The sequence below is a fragment of the Microtus oregoni genome, unplaced genomic scaffold (genome assembly GCF_018167655.1).
Source record: "Microtus oregoni isolate MIOR12 unplaced genomic scaffold, Mior012 000002F_ref0000024, whole genome shotgun sequence".
Lineage (NCBI taxonomy): Eukaryota > Metazoa > Chordata > Mammalia > Rodentia > Cricetidae > Microtus > Microtus oregoni.
Genome location: NW_024543061.1, coordinates 4050020 through 4069855, shown reverse-complemented (window position 1 = coordinate 4069855; position 19836 = coordinate 4050020).

Genomic DNA, 19836 nt, shown 5'->3' with positions numbered 1-19836 from the left:
AAACTGTTATTTATGTGTTCTATTTTGAAGTAACAGTCCCACCACTTTTGAACCAAATATTGTATGTTTTAGGATTTCAAGGCTAACATCAGCCAGACATACTAAAGCATTTCATAACTTTCAGTCATAATGCAAACACATAAAACTTTCTTGTATTCAAATCACAATAATGAAATAAATACAATCAATGTACAAGTGATTTTCAAGCCACTAACTATGTATAAATGGTTATGAAAAATCAAAAATAATACAGCTAAGATTGTTTGTCAGAATAATTTAAACTCAATATATTAGTGAACAAAAAGTTAAAGTCTGAATCCATAGTAATTATTGCTGAACTTTTGTTTTCTGTGTTTTAGAGATAGATCTTTCTTAAGAAAATTTCAATATACATGTGGATTTTAAATAATAACACAAAAGTTTTAAAAGTTGGATATGAAGAAATATGTTATGTTGTATGGAAACACATGATTAATTAATTTATAGACAGGTTTTCCACACTAGAGTTTAGATTCTGGTGTGAGGAATAAATTGATCACTTTCTCAAGGAAAGAAAAGTTTGGTTGGATAGGAAACAAAGGTTGCCATCACAGGAAAGAAGAGTCATTAAGGGAGGTGTCTAGATTATTCATAAAAGCTTCTATAATTCAAGTGGATTATAACTAGGCTAAAGTTAAGGGTAGAGAAAATCAAGTTGTCTTATCTAATAAATGCTGAATTTTACATAAAATTATATGGAAAATGAAATTGCAGTATTAAAAATATGTTTTTTTTTACTCAGAATGAATGTTCAACCTGTTCAATCTTCTATCAATGAACACTGGAAAATGAAGGAGTTAAAGAAAGAGTAGTAAGGGGCTGGAGAGATGGCTCAGAGGTTAGGAGCACTGCCTGCTCTTCCAAACGTCCTGAGTTCAATCCCCAGCAACCACATGGTGGCTCACAACCATCTGTAATGATATCTGGTGCCCTCTTCTGGCCTGCAGGCATACACACAGACAGAATATTGTATACATAATAAATAAATAAATAAATAAATATTTTTTTTAAAAAAAGAAAGAGTAGTAAAAGTCTCAGAATGCATGTCTTGTAACTAAATGCATGCTCAAGTAAAAGAATGAGGTATTAAAGAAAAACAGCAATTTTATATCAGAAGGTAGTGTAATTCCCACATCATTTATCAGAAAGAAACTTAATAAAATACATACATCTATAAATACTGTCATTTGTTTTTACTCCTTACTCTTTAATCTTAAGCTATTTGGGGGGCCCACTACCCAGTTCCCAAATAAATCACACAAGGAGACTTATTATTACTTATGAATGCCTGGTCTTATCTTGGTTTGTTGCTAGCCACCTTTTCTTAAGTTACTCTGACTACCTTTTGTCTCCAGGATTTTTACTTTGTTATTGCTGAATTTCTTACTTTCTTTTGTACTCCTTGGCTGACTGGGTTGCTGAGCAGTGGGCTCCTAGTGTCCTCCTATCCTTGTTCTCTCGTTCCTCCTCCTTAGTTTCCCAGATTTCTCCTTCTATTTATATGTTGGTGAACAAAAGAGTTCCACAATAGCCTGGAATGCAGTATAACAAAGGTTTATTTATTTGGGTTGAAACACACAGAAAGAGTAGTAATCCACAGTCCTCTGTGTGAGCTGAGAACTAGAACCAAATCTTGCAGTCAAGAGGCCCAGGCACACATTTCTTCTGCACTTAGTACATGACACCATGCCCAGAATGGGTCGGTATTTTAAAGGCTATTGACTGTAGAAGTTCCCATATCTCTCCCTTTTGTCTAAATAAGAGAGTTCTAAGCCTAATATGAAACTATATACAATAAGGACAAATATCAAGTATGGTGCTTTGAAAAGAAAAGGCAAAAACATACATAAAAATTAGAATTACATCTATCATGAAAAACATCATGTGTGACATGTTTTAATTGTTATCATATTCTAATGAGTCTATGTCATATATTAAAAATGGATTGACTAAGTAATGAGAAGAAAGTAACCAAGACTGTCTAATCTACAACATTTCAAAGATCTGAGAAGGGAAATAATATTAATTGAGTAAACAGGAAGTACCACCAAGCAACTTCTAAAAGATGTAAGAAATGGCAGAGACAACTGGATACCTGGGCAATCATCCTAAGTCTCATTTGCAAGGTTGTGGCAACCGATTTTGGCTAAGTCCTAGAGTATGCTTGAGCCATTGACCAAACAGTATTGAGGTTAATATAGTTTCTGTGTGTCTCCATTTACAAAATGTTTCCTACCATCTGGGATATGGATCCACATAAGACCTAAAGAAACCTTAAGAATAAAAGAGAAAGACGGCTTCCTGGCTCAGCATTAGCAGCAAAAACTACACGGCTTCTTTGAGAGACAGCTTCCTGGTGCATGATGAAAGCATGAATAGCTCTGGCTCTTTCAGGAGGCCAAGCACTTAAATGGGGTCTGTGAGCAGTGTGTTACAAATTGCTTAATAGCAACATAGACCTGCTGTATTCCTTGAGCTGGGATGTTGAGTATAGCTCATAGATGCAGTGAAAATGCCTCTGCCATATTGGACTGGGCGACGCAAATAGGCAGGGCCACAGAGTTAGTCCTAGCCATGCCTACTTGGCATTTAAAAAAAGGTGCTCCTGGTCAGGAAATGATTGCAGATAAGAAATAAAGACAGATTCAGCCAAAAATGACCTCTGAATGGCTCACAGTATTGGATATATGTACATGGGATTATGAGACAAGAAAGAGTACAGAAAGTCATAATTAAATTAGTAAGGATAACAAAATACTAAAAAGTAACGGAGTAAGAAAAAGTCATATTAAGATGAAAAATGCACAAACAGTCTGGGCTATGTATATTGTTGTATTTCTTTTGAATTTTCTTGTACTGCTAAGTACAGAAAGACATGTTATTGTATGAGCTGATAAGCTAAACCAACATATATTTTAAATGTACCTTGACTTCAAAATTTGAGTCTAAGGACATATTACTTTGGAAAAGAGGTTCTTCTTTTGCTTCTACAGAAGATCAGAACCTATGGATTCCTTCCAGGCTAATGTTTTAATGAAACAAGATTTCAACAAACAACAGGAAGAAGTTTTGAGAAAACTATGCCCAAATTCCCAAAACGATTGTTTTAAATATCTGTTTTCATTTACAGGGGGTGGATTATAACTGATTAATGGTCACAGTAAATTTTAAAAAAGGGGGTTATGGTATAGAAAGGAATTTTTTATATTGTTATGGACTTTGATTTATTGATGCAAATTTAAGGTAGTATGTTTATATAGCTCATTTAAAGTTGTAATATATAATTAACAATTACAGATTGATGGATAGTCATTTATAATAGTCAAATTAGTAATCATGCTACTTAGGTTTTCTAGATATATAGAGGTATATTTCAATTAGATAAATAACTTTAACACTCCAAAGACCTACAGAATATGGCATTTAGAAGGTTTTTAAAACTTTGACTTTTCTCAAAAGTGAGACATATTTCCTTCTGACAGCACCAATTACATCAGAGAAGCCAATCAACATTGAAGAGCTTCCTTATGTAGTTTGCTAGCCATTTGGGGAAGAAACTGATCTTGTTTGTACTGCTTGATGGTATGCTGTATGAACTGCACATGTAAGACCCACAGGAAAATGACTGCTGAACTTGTCTAAAGGTGAGTCAGTCCTTCAGGGTTCCTGCTTCATGGAAGAGTCTGCCAGACATTCTTCAGTCACAGAAAAAAGTGAGTGGCAAATTTTAAGTATAGGTAGGACAGCCTTTTAAATTTTCTTCTTCATACTACACAGTGAGATTTAGTCTCTCCCACTAGAACAAATTGCTAAGCAAATAAACAAAACAGAAAGCTGGAAGTGTTATGGAGATAAAGGATATCATATGCAGTTGGATGAAATGTAAATTAGAGAAGAGTGTGGAGCCTTAATAAAAAGGAAGATCTATAGGGGCTGGGATATTGGCTCTGAGTAAAAATAAGAATCTGTAGGCTTTGGAGTATTGGCTCTGACTAGAATTCAAGGACACCCTTAGATATATAGCAAATTCTAAGCCAAACTGTGCCACAGGAGGTGTACTCTGAAACTCCAGTCCCAACAAATAAACACCTTGCCTACATCCATGAACTCTTCTCAACAGTATGGTTATACTAACAAAATTAACATTATGACAACATCAGCTGCCATGCCAGTGTGGAGAGGGAAGATTCCATATGATCCCATCCCTAGCTGAAGAGATATATCTGGTAAATCGCTTCTGAGAGGGGATAAAACATTTTCCTCTAAGAGGTGCACTCAAAATATAGGCTGTCAAATTCCAAATTGTAACCCTAGACACATGTACATAAGATCAATACCAAATTAACTCAGCAAATTGTGTACATATTGTATGTATATGCATTTGTCTAACAATAATAATAAAAGAACAGATCATGAATTAGGAAAAAATAAGAAGCTGGTGGGAGAATGGAAGGGTGGGAATGATGTAGATGCAATGATCAAGTATGAAGTTCTCAAAAAATGCAACTGTTAAACAAACCAAACAAGACCAGGCAGTGGTGTGGCACACCTTTAAACCCAGCACTCAGGAGACAGAAGTAGATGGATCTCTGTGAGTGAGGCCAGTCTGGTTTACAAGAGCTAAGAGCTAGTTCCAGAACAGCTAGGGCTGTTACACAGAAAAACCCTATCTCAAAAAAACCAAAACAAAAACAAAAAAGAAAGAAAAAAAAACTGAACAAACGGAAGAGCCAAAATGCAAAACTAAACAACTAGCAATAACAGAAGAAACACTCTGAGACTCATGCCAATTTTCTTTGTTTTAAGCATGACATTGGAAATTTAGAATCTAGAAGTTGATTTTATAAATATTTTAAATATGGTGCTGAAGACTCTGTGATGCCAGGATTTTGTCTGACTAGAAAAACAAAAACCCATTATTCTGAGTTTATGAAACTCTCTTACTTTTGGTTTTCTGCCTTTTGATATAAGGGCATTTGGAAACTCTGACATTGTATGAAGAAGTGTTGACTAATTAAGCATGTTGTACTCCCTGGGTTGTGACAGAGAATAAGAAGCCCAGTAAGAAGGGAGTAAATATGGTCCTTTAATCAGGCTTTGGTTACTAATGGATTTGGGAATAAGGATACAAGCTCCTTTGTTTGGTGTTCCATGACTTTAAATGGTCTAGTGGGAGGAAGTCATCAAAGTGTATTTGCAAATGCAGAATTAACAAGGCACAACTAAAGACAGTTAGGTTTGCATCATAAATTGTGACTGTTGAGGAAATTATCTAGAGAAAGATCTAGTCTACTTTCTAGTTATCTAATAACCTAACCGTTTTTTTTTTTCACAACTAGAAACTGTTGGCTCAGCTTTGTCAACATATCTAATGCCAATCAAATGAAATTGTAAGCTAACTTCAGCTTAAAAATGAGTATTTTGGCAGAAACTGTTTCCATTTAAATCAAAATTTTGAAACCCAAGTGAATGACATTTCAACTTATAAGAAATCTGTTTGAGTATTTATGTCAACTTTGTCTACACAGAAGCCTACTTTTCTATGCAAAAATAAAGTGATTATGGAAAAAATTGTACTACTTTGGAAAAATACTTAGAAAACAGATTTTCTTCATAAAATGTCAATTTTTGAATAGCATCAATTCTTCAATCTCTCCATCTTTATTGAAATTAGTGATTAATAGAACTTCACCAAGATCTGTGCAATTTGTACATTTATGTAATTTTCTACTTTCTGGCATGTAATTAAGTTCTATGTTGTGAAATGACATAACCATGATGGTTACAAATACCACACATTAACTGTCAGCGAGTGTTTCAATTAAGCCTCTAATTGGTACTATAGTAGGTTTGCCTATTATGTGACAAAATTGCTGTTTAGTGGTTGTACAACAACAAAAGTGTTTGGATCCTTGCTACCCACAAAGTTAGTATGATAACCTAATTTATTTACATGCATGTATATATAGTAGTGCTTATATTTTGAGTCTAATTATTTCACACAATTATAATTACCATACTAAAATTCATCCAAATTTTTGAAACACTAATGATTATTTGCCTATTTTAATTAGATTATTTGTAAATGTGTTTATATGTGTGCATGATGGATATGAGTGGACGTATGTACTATGAAATGTATTTGGAGGCCAGAGGACAACTTTGTTGGATTACTTCTCTAGTTTTATCTTTAATGTGGCTTCCAGGTATCAAACTGAGATGGCCTGACATTGGGGACAAGCACCTTTATTCTGTGAGCCATCTGGTCACATAGAATTACATCCCAAAGTGGGCCCCTTGAATGGCAGTGATGCTGACAATGTCCTAAATGACAATCTAAGTTCCGCTCAGTCTGGACCCAACTGGGTAAACAGAGGGATTGCTACCTAAACTCTGCATTCCTCAGCAACAGTGGAAAGTAAACTTTCTGTTTAGGAGGAATACCCATTACTTTCCTGAGTTTCACACTATAGCCAACTATGTCAGTCAAGTCCATCTAGTTTCCTACTAACTCAAACAAACTCCAAAATATTAAAGTTCCCTCACTAGCTAGCAGGCTGTATTGGCCTGCACCCCAACTCCTGAGGTTCTGGCTCCTAGGAGATTCTGACTCACACTCCTCCCACCTCTGTAATCTGATCCCTTTAAATGTGGCAGGACTCTTTCAGCAACTGGCAGCAAGATCAGAAATTCAAAGTTATCCTTCCCTGACTACCTTGAGAGTCCTTGCTCTCTCTCTCTCTCTCTCTCTCTCTCTCTCTCTCTCTCTCTCCCTCCCTCCCTCCCTCTATCTCCATTTGGGTTGCTATTACTCTTCAGATTCAGTTTTGGTTTTGTTTTCTTCTGGAAAATAGTTTGTTAGACTTAGGACTGTCTTATGTGCCTAAGATGGAAGAAAAGAATTAATGGAGAGAGACCAACAGTTTTGATGATGTTATAATTAGTCCTTGGAAGCAGGTACAGGAAGCCTGATGGCCTTCAGACTAAGAATATTTCCTTACACAAGTAGCCCACTGCTTTTTAAATAGATTTAATACCTACCCCACAGGAAAGAGCTCATGCTTGGTATTGTTAACTGAGCCCAAAACTCATGACTGGGCAGGTCATAGGTCTTATTCTTAAAAAATATCCTTGGGGTCCCCCTGCCCGGCATCAAACTCCGGTGGGTCCCAGCAGTGCCGGGCGACGGCTCTAGGATCCTCTGGCACCCAAGCAAGCAGCTACAGTTTCTCACGAGCAGGGAGGACACGCACTCGGTGGGTCAGACATATAAACACAGAAAATAGCCATAAATGTTTATTAAAAAGGGGGAGGGAGGGAGAGAGAGAGAGAGAGAGAGAGAAGAAGGGAGAGAGAGGAGGAAGAGAAGAAGGGAGAGAGAGGAGGAAGAGAAGAAGGGAGAGAGAGGAGGAGAGAGGCAGAGCCCCGTGTGTACACCAGGGGAGAACACAGGGAGAGAGAGCAATGGCGGGCGAGGTCAGAGGTAAAAAGGAGTGGGCGTGGCCAGGGCAGGGACAGAAAGAATAACAATAGGCCCTAGTGGAAAATACACTACTATTACTTTGCTAATTGGGCATAATATTGAATAACCTCTAAATGCTTATCTTTATAATAATCAGTTAGTGAAGCACTTGACTCTAATCAGAGCAGGTTCTTTTGCAGGAGAGTGATTAATACAAAGATTCACAGCTTAGGAGAATAAAGGCAGTTGAGCATTCAGTGTAGCATGAATTCTAGATGATCTTTATCATAGAAACCCATTGTCAGATGTAGGGGTTAAAGAAGAAGATCAGAGAAGAAGAGAGGCCAGCCACTAGAGAGTTCTTTTACTTCTACCAATGTTCAGAGAGAAGGGCCAATTCTGTTCTTAGATTGCATCTCCAAACTTCATCTGTCTCCACCAAACCTCAGACTGCCTGAGCTCTTGTCTTCTTCTGCTTATATTCCTCTCTCTCCCTCCCTAGGACTGGGATTAAGGGCATGTGATCTCCAGTGTTGGGATCACCTGTGTGTGAGCTCTGAGCTCTGTATCTCTTTTATTATTATTATTTTATTTTATTACTTTAAAAAATACCAATCAAAATTCCTACTCCCTCCCCTCCTCCCACTCTCTTCCCACTCCCTCCACTCTTCCTCCCACCTTACCCCCCTCAAATCCTAAGAGACAGCAAGGCACCCTGCCCTGTGGTAAGTCCAAGACCCTCCCTACTACATCTAGGTTGAGAAAAATATACATCCAAAGAGAATAAGATCCCATAAAGTCAGTACATACAACAGAGACCATTCCCAGTGCCACTGCCAGTGGCCCTTCACTCTGCCTCAACTGTCAACCACATTCAGAGGGACTAGTTGGATCCCATGCTCATTCACTCCCAGTCCAGTTAGAGTTCGTGAGCTTCCATTAGCTCAAACAAACTGTCTCAGTGGGTGAACCCCTCATTTTCTTGACTTCTTTGCTGATAATCTCATTCCTTCCACTCTTCAACTGTGTAGTGATGAGGCAAGCAGGCCTGCTTTTCATCCCACCCAGCTCCCGCATGGCTACCTTAGCCTCGGATATAATAACATGGAAACTGTATTTTTTTAAACACTGCCTGACTCGTTAGTTCTGGCCTCTTATGGGCTAATTCTCACATCTTGATTAACCCATTTCTAATAATCTATGTAGCACCACAAGGTGGTAGCTCACTGGGAAAGATTCAGCATGTCTGACCTGGAGGCTGGCTCCATGGCATCTGCCTCACTTCCGTTCTTCCCAGCATTCTGTTCTGTCTACTACACCCACCTATGTTCTGACCTATCAGGCCAAGCAGTTTTCTTTATTAATTAATCACTGAAACAACAGAGAGATAGAAGAACCACCTACATCACAACTGGACCTTGGGAGCTCAGTCCAGTGCTTTGATGTGGGCCTCTGCCTCTGTTTCCATAGGTTGTTGGACATAGGTTCTATGGCAGTATTTAAGATAAATCATCAATATGACTACAGGGTAAGGCCAGTTCAGGCACCCATTCCTCTATTGCTTAGGGTCTTTCCCTTGTAGATTCCTGGGAATTTTTCTAGAGCCAGGTTTCTTGCTAAACTCATAATGGCTCCCTCAGTCAAGATATCTCTTTCTTTTCTCTCATATCTGTCCTTCCTCCATCTCAACTATACCATTCCTTCAAGTTCTCCTCAACCCTGCAGCTCTCCCCTTCCTTCTATCTCCCACCCCCATGCTCCATAATTTTGTCAGGCAATCTTGTCTGTTTCCAATTTCTAGGTGAGTCTATATATGTTTTTCTGTGGGTTCACCTTATTACTTAGCCTCTCAGGGATCATGGACTATAGGTTCAATGTCCTTTGTTTATGGCTAGTATCCACTTATGAGTGAGTACATACCATATTCACCTTTTTGGGTCTGGATTACCTCATTAAGGATGGTGTTTTCTAGTTCAATTCATTTGCATGCAAAATTCCAGATGTCATTGTTTTTTACCACTGAGTAGTACTCTAATGTGTAGTTGTGCCACACTTTATCCATTTTTCAGTTAAGGGACATCTAGGTTGCTTCCAGGTTCTGGCTTTTACAAATAATGCTGCTATGAACATAGTTGAACAAATGCTTTTATAGTATAATTGACCACCTTTGGGGTATATTCCCAAGAGTAGTTTTGCTGGATCCTGAGGCAGGTTGATTCCCAATTTTTGGAGAAACTGCCACACTGATTTCCAAAGTGGTTGCACAAGTTTACGTTCCCACCAGCAATGTATCCACATTATCTCCACATTACTCTATATTATCTCCAGCATAAGCTATTGTTAGTGATTTTTATCTTAGCCATTCTGACAGGTGTAAGATATTATCTCAGAGTTGTTTTGATTTTTATTTCCTGATAGCTAACGAAGTTGAACATGTCCTTAAGTATCCTTTGGCCATTTTAAATTCTTCTATTCAGAATTCTCTGTTTAGTTCAGTACACCATTTTTAATTGAGTTATTTAGAATTTTAATATCTATTTTCTTGAGTTCATTATATATTTTGGAGATCAGCCCTTTGTCTGATTTGGCGTTGGTGAAGATCTCTCATTCAATAGGCTGTCATTTTGTCTTATTGACTGTGTTCTTTGCTTTACATAAGTTTCTCAGTTTCAGGAGGTCCTATTTATTTATTGTTGCTCTTATTTTCTATCCTACTGGGGTTATATATAAGAAGTGGTCTCTTGTGCCCATGCATTGAAGGCTACTTCCCACTTTGTCCTCTATCAGATTCAGTGTGGTCCGATTTAAATTGAGGTCTTTAATCCATTTGGACTTGAGTTTTGTGCATGGTGATAGATATGGATCTATTTTCATTCTTCTACAGGTTGACATCTAGTTATATAAACACAATTTATTGAAGATAATTTCTTTTTTCCATTGAATTAATTTTAGCTTTTTTTGTCAAAAATCAAATGTTCATAGGTGTGTGGATTAATATCTGGGTCTTCTATTCAATTGTATTTGTCAACGTCTCTGTTTTTATGCCAATACCAAGTTGTTTTCATTACTGTAGCTCTGTAATAGAGCTTGGTGACAGAAATAGTAATGCCTCTGGCAGTTCTTTCATTATATATGATTGTTTTGGCTATTCTGGGTATTTTGGTTTTGCATATGAAGTTGATTATTATTCTTTCAAGGTCTGTAAAGAATTGTGTTGGAATTTTGATGGGGATTGCATTGAATCTATAGATTGCTTTTGGTAGAATTACCATTTTTACTATGCTAATGCTTCCTATCCAAGAGCATGGTGGAATCTTTCCATATTCTGGTATCTTTTTCAATTTCTTTCTTCAAAGACTTAAAGTTCTTGTCAAATAAATCTTTCACTTCCTTTGTTAGTGGTACCCCAAGATATTTTATGTTAGCTGTGGCTCTTGTGAAAGGTGATACTTCTCTGATTTCCTCTCTCAGCTTCTTTATCCTTTGTGTATAGGAGGGCTACTGATTTTTTTTAGTTGATCTTGTATCCTGTCACATTACTGATGATATTCATCAGCTGTAGGAGTTCTCTGGTAGAATTTTTGTACTACACTTATGTACACTATCATATGATCTGCAAATAATGAAAGTTTTACTCCTTCCTTTCCAATTTGAATCCCCTTGATCTTCTTATTTTGCAGTATTGCCATTGCTAAAACTTCAAGAACTATGTTGACGAGATATGGTGAGAGTTGACAGCCTTGTCTTGTTCCTGATTTTAGAGGAATTGCTTTTTGTTTCTCTCCATTTAATTTAATATTAGTTGTCATCTTTTGTATATTGCTTTTATTATATTTAGATATGATCCTTGTATCCCTAATCTCTCCAAGAACTTTATCATGAAGGGGTGTTGAATTTTGTCAAATGCTTTTTCAGCATCTTATAAAATGATCATATGTAGGGATAAGTCCCGCCCCTTAAGGGGCGTGTTCGCCTCGGGCTAATGTCTGCCTATAAATTTGGCGAGCAAGCTCCGAGCTGCTCGCTTCTGCTTTCCTGGTCTCCGCGGGAACGGTGGTTCTGTAAGTCTATTTCTACATTAAAGCTATATATATATTTTTTTACACTCTGTCTGCATTCATTTACGCCGTTACATTTTTTCTCCCCTTTTTGTCTAAATAAGACAGAACTAAACCAAATACAACTACATACAATAACAACAAATAATAAATACAACAAACAATATTGAGAACAAAAGCTTTGCTAAACTTTCTATCTCAAGAAGTCCAAATAATGTAAAGAGTAACTACAATTATATAATCTTCAACTCAGTCAAAGATCTGAGAAGGGAATAAACACTACTCAACAAACGAGATATATCCAAAATGTGCAACAATTGACAGAGACAACTGACTACCTGGGCAATCACCCAAAGTCTCGTTTGCAACATTGAGTCAACCAATTTTGGCTAAGGCCTAACATAACTGACATACCATTATTAAAGGCAAGGAACTTTTCAAAACTATCTTACCCTGTCTTGGCAGGATATGACAGTCCTGTTTTATCCATTGATGCACGCTCTGTATCTCTGTCAGTGGTTGAGGTATGGGCATTTCTTTGCCCAAAGGCCAGTTCTGCCAAATAGAAAGGCTCCAGATGGAGTGTTTTTGGTGCTCAACATTCTCTCGGGAATAGAGCGGTGTTGCCAGGAGCAATTGTGTCTCACTATCACGAAACTCTGAGTTAGATTAAAGGCCATTTTCTACAGCTCTTTGAAGAGGTTGAAGATTATCTATCTATACTGAGTATAATCTCTATATATCTAAAGAACCTGATTAGTCAAATTATAAATGACAAACTTAGATGACAATTAGTCTATATAATTCTCAATATCTATCTAACTTAAAGACTAAGACAATAAACGACTGTGAAACAAATGAGGACAATGACCTCCAAATATAAACAATGTACAAATATACATTGCAGTAGGTAAATATATATCAATACACAAATATTATATAAGTATCTTAATCAGAGGTAGAAATGTACACTGCAATATGGTAAATATATACAATATATATATATCAATACAATATATGTCAATACATAAGAATGTTTTAAACAGAGGTAGAAACATGCATGCGTACAATAGTCCATATAATTTAACTTTGTTTCATTATACAAGAATTGATACCAATATATTTGTCTAAAAGCAGTAACTCACAATTATAAATCTATTATCCCATCATTCCCTCTTTTTTTTTTTTCAAAATGATCCTTGAGCTTATAAAATTCCTCTCCCAACCCTCAATCATATACTAATTATAATCAACCCCTAAATGATGTCCCTAAACCCAAGGGCAAACTTTACTGGGAGAGGGGACGTCGTTCTCTAGAATTACTTCCTGCTGTCATAGGGGCGACGTTCTTTCTGGGGGATCCTGTGAAAGTAAAATGATGGTTAAATTTCAAGATAATGTCTTTTAAAATTGCAAATAGTCTCTGAGTATTTTCGTGCAGGTCTGGCCAAAATGTTGTATAAGATGTGCACCATTTCAGCTAACCAAGTTGGAACTGTCTTGTGCAGCTGGTATCAAAAGCAGGTCTTGTAGTAGCGCTATCAGTATCATGACGTCATATCAACCAGGTGAAGTTGTTGTTATGGGGCCCCATCTTCTTCCTGGAAACTTCAAATGTCACTTCAGGAAAAACTCATTGTTCATTATGAAAAACTTAAACATTAATCATATAGACATATATAAACATATATATATATTCAATGAAAGACATGATAGATATATTCAATGAAAAGTATGATAGATATGAAGAAAAGCAAAGATGTTTTCTAAACTCATATTTCTTTCTGTCCCATATCATGGCTCTTGACATGAGACAGAAATTCCAGAAACTCTGGGTTTTTCTCTTACCAACAGGCTTGGAATTGGAGAGGGACTGAGCCAGAGTCCAACTTCAAAACCAGCTTTATAAATTTAGAAATATGGTTTAATATTACTTACACAACCCATTCAGTTGTCTTGATATTTCCTATTGGGCAGGTATTTTTCCATCTGTCAGTATCCAAACAACCAGGGTTCCTTGAATTTCTCAAAGATGAGTGTTTCCCTGTGGAGATAAGAACAGAACCCTGCCCCCATTCTATATGTTTTTCTTACCACCTGTATGAATATCATCGTTGTGGATGAGTTGTCATTTCTCCTTTCCAAGAGGTTTCTCCTCTTCAAATCGAAACTTTATTAATTTTGATGGTATCCACAATTTTTCTTCTCCTGTGGAAACAAGAGCAAAACCCCTTCCCCAACGTAGCACATCTCCTGGCTTCCACTGAGAGGTCAGCACATCTTTGAAATAAATCGGTTGATTTAGTTCAGCAGACTTTTCCATTATCCAATGTCTTTCTGCTGCTGTCGTTCCTTTCTCATTAGCGTTAAGAAAATTCAAGGTTAATAAAGCATTATGTAATCTATTTCTGGGGGTATTTTCAGTCCCTTTCTGTTTGTTCAGCATATCCTTTATAGTACGATTTGATCTTTCTATAACTGCCTGACCTGTAGGATTATTTGGTATACCTGTAATGTGTTTTATATTATAATAATCAAAAAAGCGTTTCATTTTCTTAGATACATATGCTGGACCATTATCTGTCTTTATTTGCGCAGGTATACCCATGATGGCCATAACTTCCAATAAATGTGTGATTACTGAATCAGCCTTTTCTGAGCTCAGGGCAGTAGCCCATTGAAAACCTGAATATGTGTCTATGGTGTGGTGTACATATTTTAATTTGCCAAATTCTGCAAAGTGGAACACATCCATCTGCCAGATTTCATTCCTTTGGGTGCCCTTTGGATTAGCCCCTGCAGGCAGTGGCGTTTGGTTATAGAAAGAGCAAGTAGGGCATTTCTTTACAATCTCCTTAGCTTGTTGCCATGTAATTGAAAACTCTTTCTTCAAACCTTTGCTATTAACATGATGTTTTTTATGAAATTCAGAGGCTTGTAGCACACTACCAATCAATAATTGATCAATTTCTGCATTACCTTGTGCTAGAGGACCTGGCAGACCCGTATGGGATCGGATGTGTGTTATATACATAGGGCAAAGCCTGTCCCTGATCAAATCTTGAACCTGGAGGAACAATGAGGTTAGTTCAGTATCATCAGGTATAAATTCAGCAGTTTCAATATGTAAAATAACTCTTTCTGCGTATTGTGAATCTGTAACTATATTAATAGGTTCTTTAAAATCCCTTAGCACCATAAGAATGGCATATAATTCCGCCTTCTGGACAGAAGTATACGGACTTTGTTCCACCTTATCCAAGTCTTCTGATTTGTAACCTGCCTTCCCTGATTTATTGGCATCAGTATAGAATGTACGGGCTCCAGTTATTGGAGCATCACGGACGATTCGAGGAAGAATCCAAGAAGTTCTCTTTATGAAGTTAAGCCGCTTGCTTTTTGGATAGTTGTTATTAATGTCTCCCAAGAAATTAGCACAAGCTCTTTGCCATGGTTCATTATCTTCCCATAATTTCTTTAGTTCATCAGCAGTGAAAGGCACTATAATTTCTGCTGGGTCTATGCCTGCTAGTTGACGAAGTCTCAGCTTGCCTTTTATAATTAACTCAGAGACTTTTTCCACATAAGTTTTCAGTTTCTTACTTGGTTTATGTGGTAAAAAGATCCATTCCAAAATAATATCATCTCTCTGCATTAAAATTCCTGTAGGAGAAATTTTTGATGGTAGTATGACGAGAATACAATCGAGCTCTGGATTCACCCTGTCCACATGTGCCTGTTGTAATTTTTCCTCAATCATTGTCAGTTCCTTTTCTGCTTCAGCTGTTAATTCTCTGGGACTGTTTAAATCTTTATCACCATCCAAGGTTTTGTTCAAATGAATTATTAAATCAGGTGTTATTCCAATAGCTGGTCGTAGACTGGAAATGTCTCCTAACAGTCTTTGAAAGTCATTAAGAGTCCGTAGGCGATCTCTCCTAATTTGTGCTTTTTGTGTCTTAATTTTTTGCAAACCTATTTTATAACCTAAATAATTAACAGAATCTCCCTTCTGAATCTTTTCAGGAGCTAATTGCAATCCCCATTTAGGTAAAAGTATCTTTATTTCTTCAAACAGTCTGTTCAAGGTATCCATGTTTGAATCGGATAACAAGATGTCGTCCATGTAATGGTATACTATAGATTTGGGAAATTTCTTGCGTATTATTTGTAATGGTTGGTTCACAAAATATTGGCACAGGGAGGGGCTATTTAACATACCCTGGGGGAGAACGGTCCAGTGGTACCTCCTCGAAGGTTGAGAATTGTTATAAGTAGGCACTGTGAAGGCAAATTTTTCTCTATCTTCTTTTTGCAAAGGTATAGTGAAAAAACAATCCTTTAAATCAATAACTATGAGAGGCCATCCTTTTGGTAATAAAGAGGGCAAAGGAATTCCAGATTGCAGAGGGCCCATAGGTTGAATAACCTTGTTGATGGCCCTGAGATCTGTCACCATTCTCCATTTACCTGATTTTTTCTTAACCACAAATACAGGAGAATTCCAAGGGCTGGTAGATTCTTCTATATGTCCAGCATCTAATTGTTCTTGTACCAGCTGTTCTAAAGCCTGTAACTTTTCCTCAGCTAAAGGCCATTGCTTTGTCCATATTGGTTTCTCAGTCAACCATTTTAGAGGCAAGGCTGTTGGTATCTCTGACGGGACATCAATTGCTTGTTCTTTTACAGCCCGAATGGCCGGTTTTCTCAGTTTGTAATATCTTTTAATATTATTCTCAGAAATATAGGCTCTAGATTTAGCAGGAATGTTAATTTCAGTATTCCATTGTTGTAATAGGTCACGACCCCATAAATTCATTGCAATATTGGCTACATATGGCTTTAATTTTCCTATTTGTCCCTCTGGCCCTATACATTCAACCCATCTCGTGCTCTGCCTTACTCGAGATAGGGTTCCAATTCCCAGGAGCTGAACATTTACATTCTGAAGAGGCCAATACGGATGCCAAGATTCTGGGGTAATGATACTTACATCAGCACCTGTGTCCAGCAGGCCAGTAATAAAAATGCCATTTACACACACTCTCAGTTTAGGTCTTTGATCATTTATAGAAGTTTGCCAAAACACACGTAACTTATCTTTCTGATCATTATTGCTTGTAACAGTAGGCATGGGGCTTCCTAATTGTCCTGATGAGGCACGTTCTCTGCAGAAACTGGATATGACTGAACCATGTTTGCCATGGGGGCCTGTGAGGCCCCCCCTCTCACGTTTCCCGGCTGTATCAGGTTGCCTTGTCTATCTCTTGTAGACCTGCATTCATTCGTCCAATGTCTGCCCTTTCCACATCTTCTACATAAACCTGAAGGCTGAGTCCTCCTATTTCTGTTATTTCTAGAAGATGCATTATTATTATTATTTCTGAAAGATGCATTATTATTATTATTATTATTTCTGAAAATCCGTTGTTTACAATTCCTTTTAATATGACCCATTTTTCCACAATTAAAACATTTGGTATTCTGGTGTCTCCTTTTACCATTGGAAATTGCTTCTTCTACCCATGCTTCAGTGCCATAATCAAATGTATCAACATTGAGTGTATGCAAGACCCATTCTTCCAACGGTGCTGATCTGAGCTTTAAAGGACCCAAAATCCTTTTGCATTCCACATTTGCATTTTCATAAGCCAAAGACTCAATCATTATACGTCTTGCTTCTGGGTCAGATATTCCTATTTGTACAGCCTTAGTTAATCTTTGTAAAAAGTCACTAAAGGGTTCTCTCTGACCCTGTTTAACTCTGACAAATGATTCCATTCTCTGTCCTGGGTCTTGTACCCTGTCCCAAGCCCTTAAGGCTGCTGTAGTACACATGGAGAGTGTGTTTTCATCCAAATTAGCTTGTTCCTGAGGATCAGAAAAGAGCCCTTCACCTAGAATTTGATCTAGGGAAATGTCAATTCCCTTCGCTTTTTCCTGCTGTTCTAAGAGTCTAGCCTCTTGCCTGAATAAGCATTTCCATTTCAATTGCGGTCCACTCTCCAGTACTGCAGAGCTCAGCTGGAGCCAGTCTGAGGGGGTTGCTCTGCTTGTCGTGGCCCAAGATCTTAGCATCTCCTTAACAAAAGAGGCTTGCATCCCAAAAGTCATGACAGCCTGTTTTATTTCCTTGAGATCATTCATACGCACAGGTTCCCATGTATCCTCCTTGATGACCCTAGGGTTTTTGGAACCAATCACCTTCTCTGTTGTTATTACTGGAAAGGCAGGTAGAGCTGTAGGTAGAGCTTTGTGGAAATTGTCCCGGAGAGACTTACCCACAGATGTAGTTAAAATTTTCCTTTCTACCCTTTGCTCTTCCTCATCAGAATTTAGAAATTCCTCAATCTTTTCAATTCTATTCACCATTGCTTTCTGCAATGTCTGAATCTCCTGTCCAGAATTATGTTCCAAAGCCTTCATTGAGGATTCTAAAATATGAAGTTTGTCCGTTAGAGATAACATCTCATCTTTGGACATAATTTTTATGGCATAAACCGTGCCTTCTTGTATTGACAATCTTTCCGTCAATCTGTCATAAGCTTTAGACAAAATCCGATTGTCACATTCAGCAGTTTTGATTCTCTCAGTTAATGTTTCATTTCCAACAGAAAGGGACTGAATCTTATGGTCCAGATCAGCTGTTCCCTCTTCCATAGTAATGAATTTCTCCTTAACATCAGCCTGAAGAACTTCAACCTGATTCTTGAGAAGATTGTTATCAGCCTGGAGAACTTCAAACCGATTCTCGAAAAGATTGTTATCAGTCTGGAGAACTTCAACCTGATTCTTGAGAAGATTGTTATCAGCCTGGAGAACTTCAAACTGATTCTTGAGAAGATTGTTATCATTCTCAATTGTTTTTAAGCGTTCAATCTCTACCTTAAGAATCCTGGATTCGTCTCGTAAAGACTTTATCATATTTCTATTATCAAACCATTTGGTGCCAATGAAAACTACGAATCCCAGAAGGATCCATATATGTGGGGTGATAGACACCTCTTGTAAAATCTCCCACATGGTACAATTAAAAAAATCATTAAATTCTTGAATAGTAATGTGTTCAGACATTTTATTTATAAAAGAAAATTTTTTTTTTACCTGCAAAGATCGGTTCCTGCCAGTGGTGGTCTCTGTGTTTTTGGAGCCTGTCCTAGAACTAGCTCTTGTAGACCAGGCTGGCCTTGAACTCACAGAGATCCGCCTGTCTCTGCCTCCCAAGTGCTGGGATTGAAGGCGTGCACTACCAAGGCCTGGCAGGCCTCAAACTCACAGAGATCTGCCTGCCTCTGCTTCCCAAGTGCTGGGATTAAAGGCGTGCTCTACCACTGCCTGGCCGGCCTCAAACTTGTGATCCTCCTGCCTCTGCCTCCTTCAGCAAATCCTACCTGCGTGGGCCACCACAACCGGCCAAGTCACTTTGTAACAGACCAAATCTGACGCTGTGGCAGCTTTTGTTGCAAAACCGCAAGTACTTGAGCTTCTGCTAATTCAGGCAGTGGGGTTCCGCTGCAAAACTTAGCCAAGGCAGGCAGAATGGGCCTGTGTCGCGAGTGTGTCTCGGACTCGGCACTGGGGCCGGAGTCACGAACTGAAAAACAGCACCGGGGAGGGTGCTGTGTTAGCTAGCGGGCTACCCGCTTGAGTTGGGGGCAAAATAGCCCGACGTTGGATGCCAAAATGTAACGGCGTAAATGAATGCAGACAGAGTGTAAAAAAATATATATATAGCTTTAATGTAGAAATAGACTTACAGAACCACCGTTCCCGCTGAGACCAGGAAAGCAGAAGCGAGCAGCTCGGAGCTTGCTCGCCAAATTTATAGGCAGACATTAGCCCGAGGCGAACACGCCCCTTAAGGGGCGGGACTTATCCCTACAATCATAAGAGTTTTTCTTTCAGTTTATTTATATGATGGATTACATTGATAGATTTTCATATGTTGAACCAGACCTGCATCTCTGGGATGAAGCTTATTTGATCACAATGAATGGTTTTTTTATGTGTTCTTGGATTCAGTTTGCCAGCATTTTATTGAGAATTTTTTCATCCATGTTCATAAGTGAGATTGGTCTGTAATTCCTTTCCTTGGTTGAGCCTTTGTGTGGTTTGGTATCAGGGTAAATATAGCCTCATAAAAAGAGTTTGGCAATGATCCTCCTGTTTACATTATGTGAAACACTTTGAGGAGTATAGGTATTAGCCCTTCTTGGCAGTTCTGGTAGAATTCTGCACTAACACCATCCCCCCTGGGCTTTTTTGGGCGGAGGGATT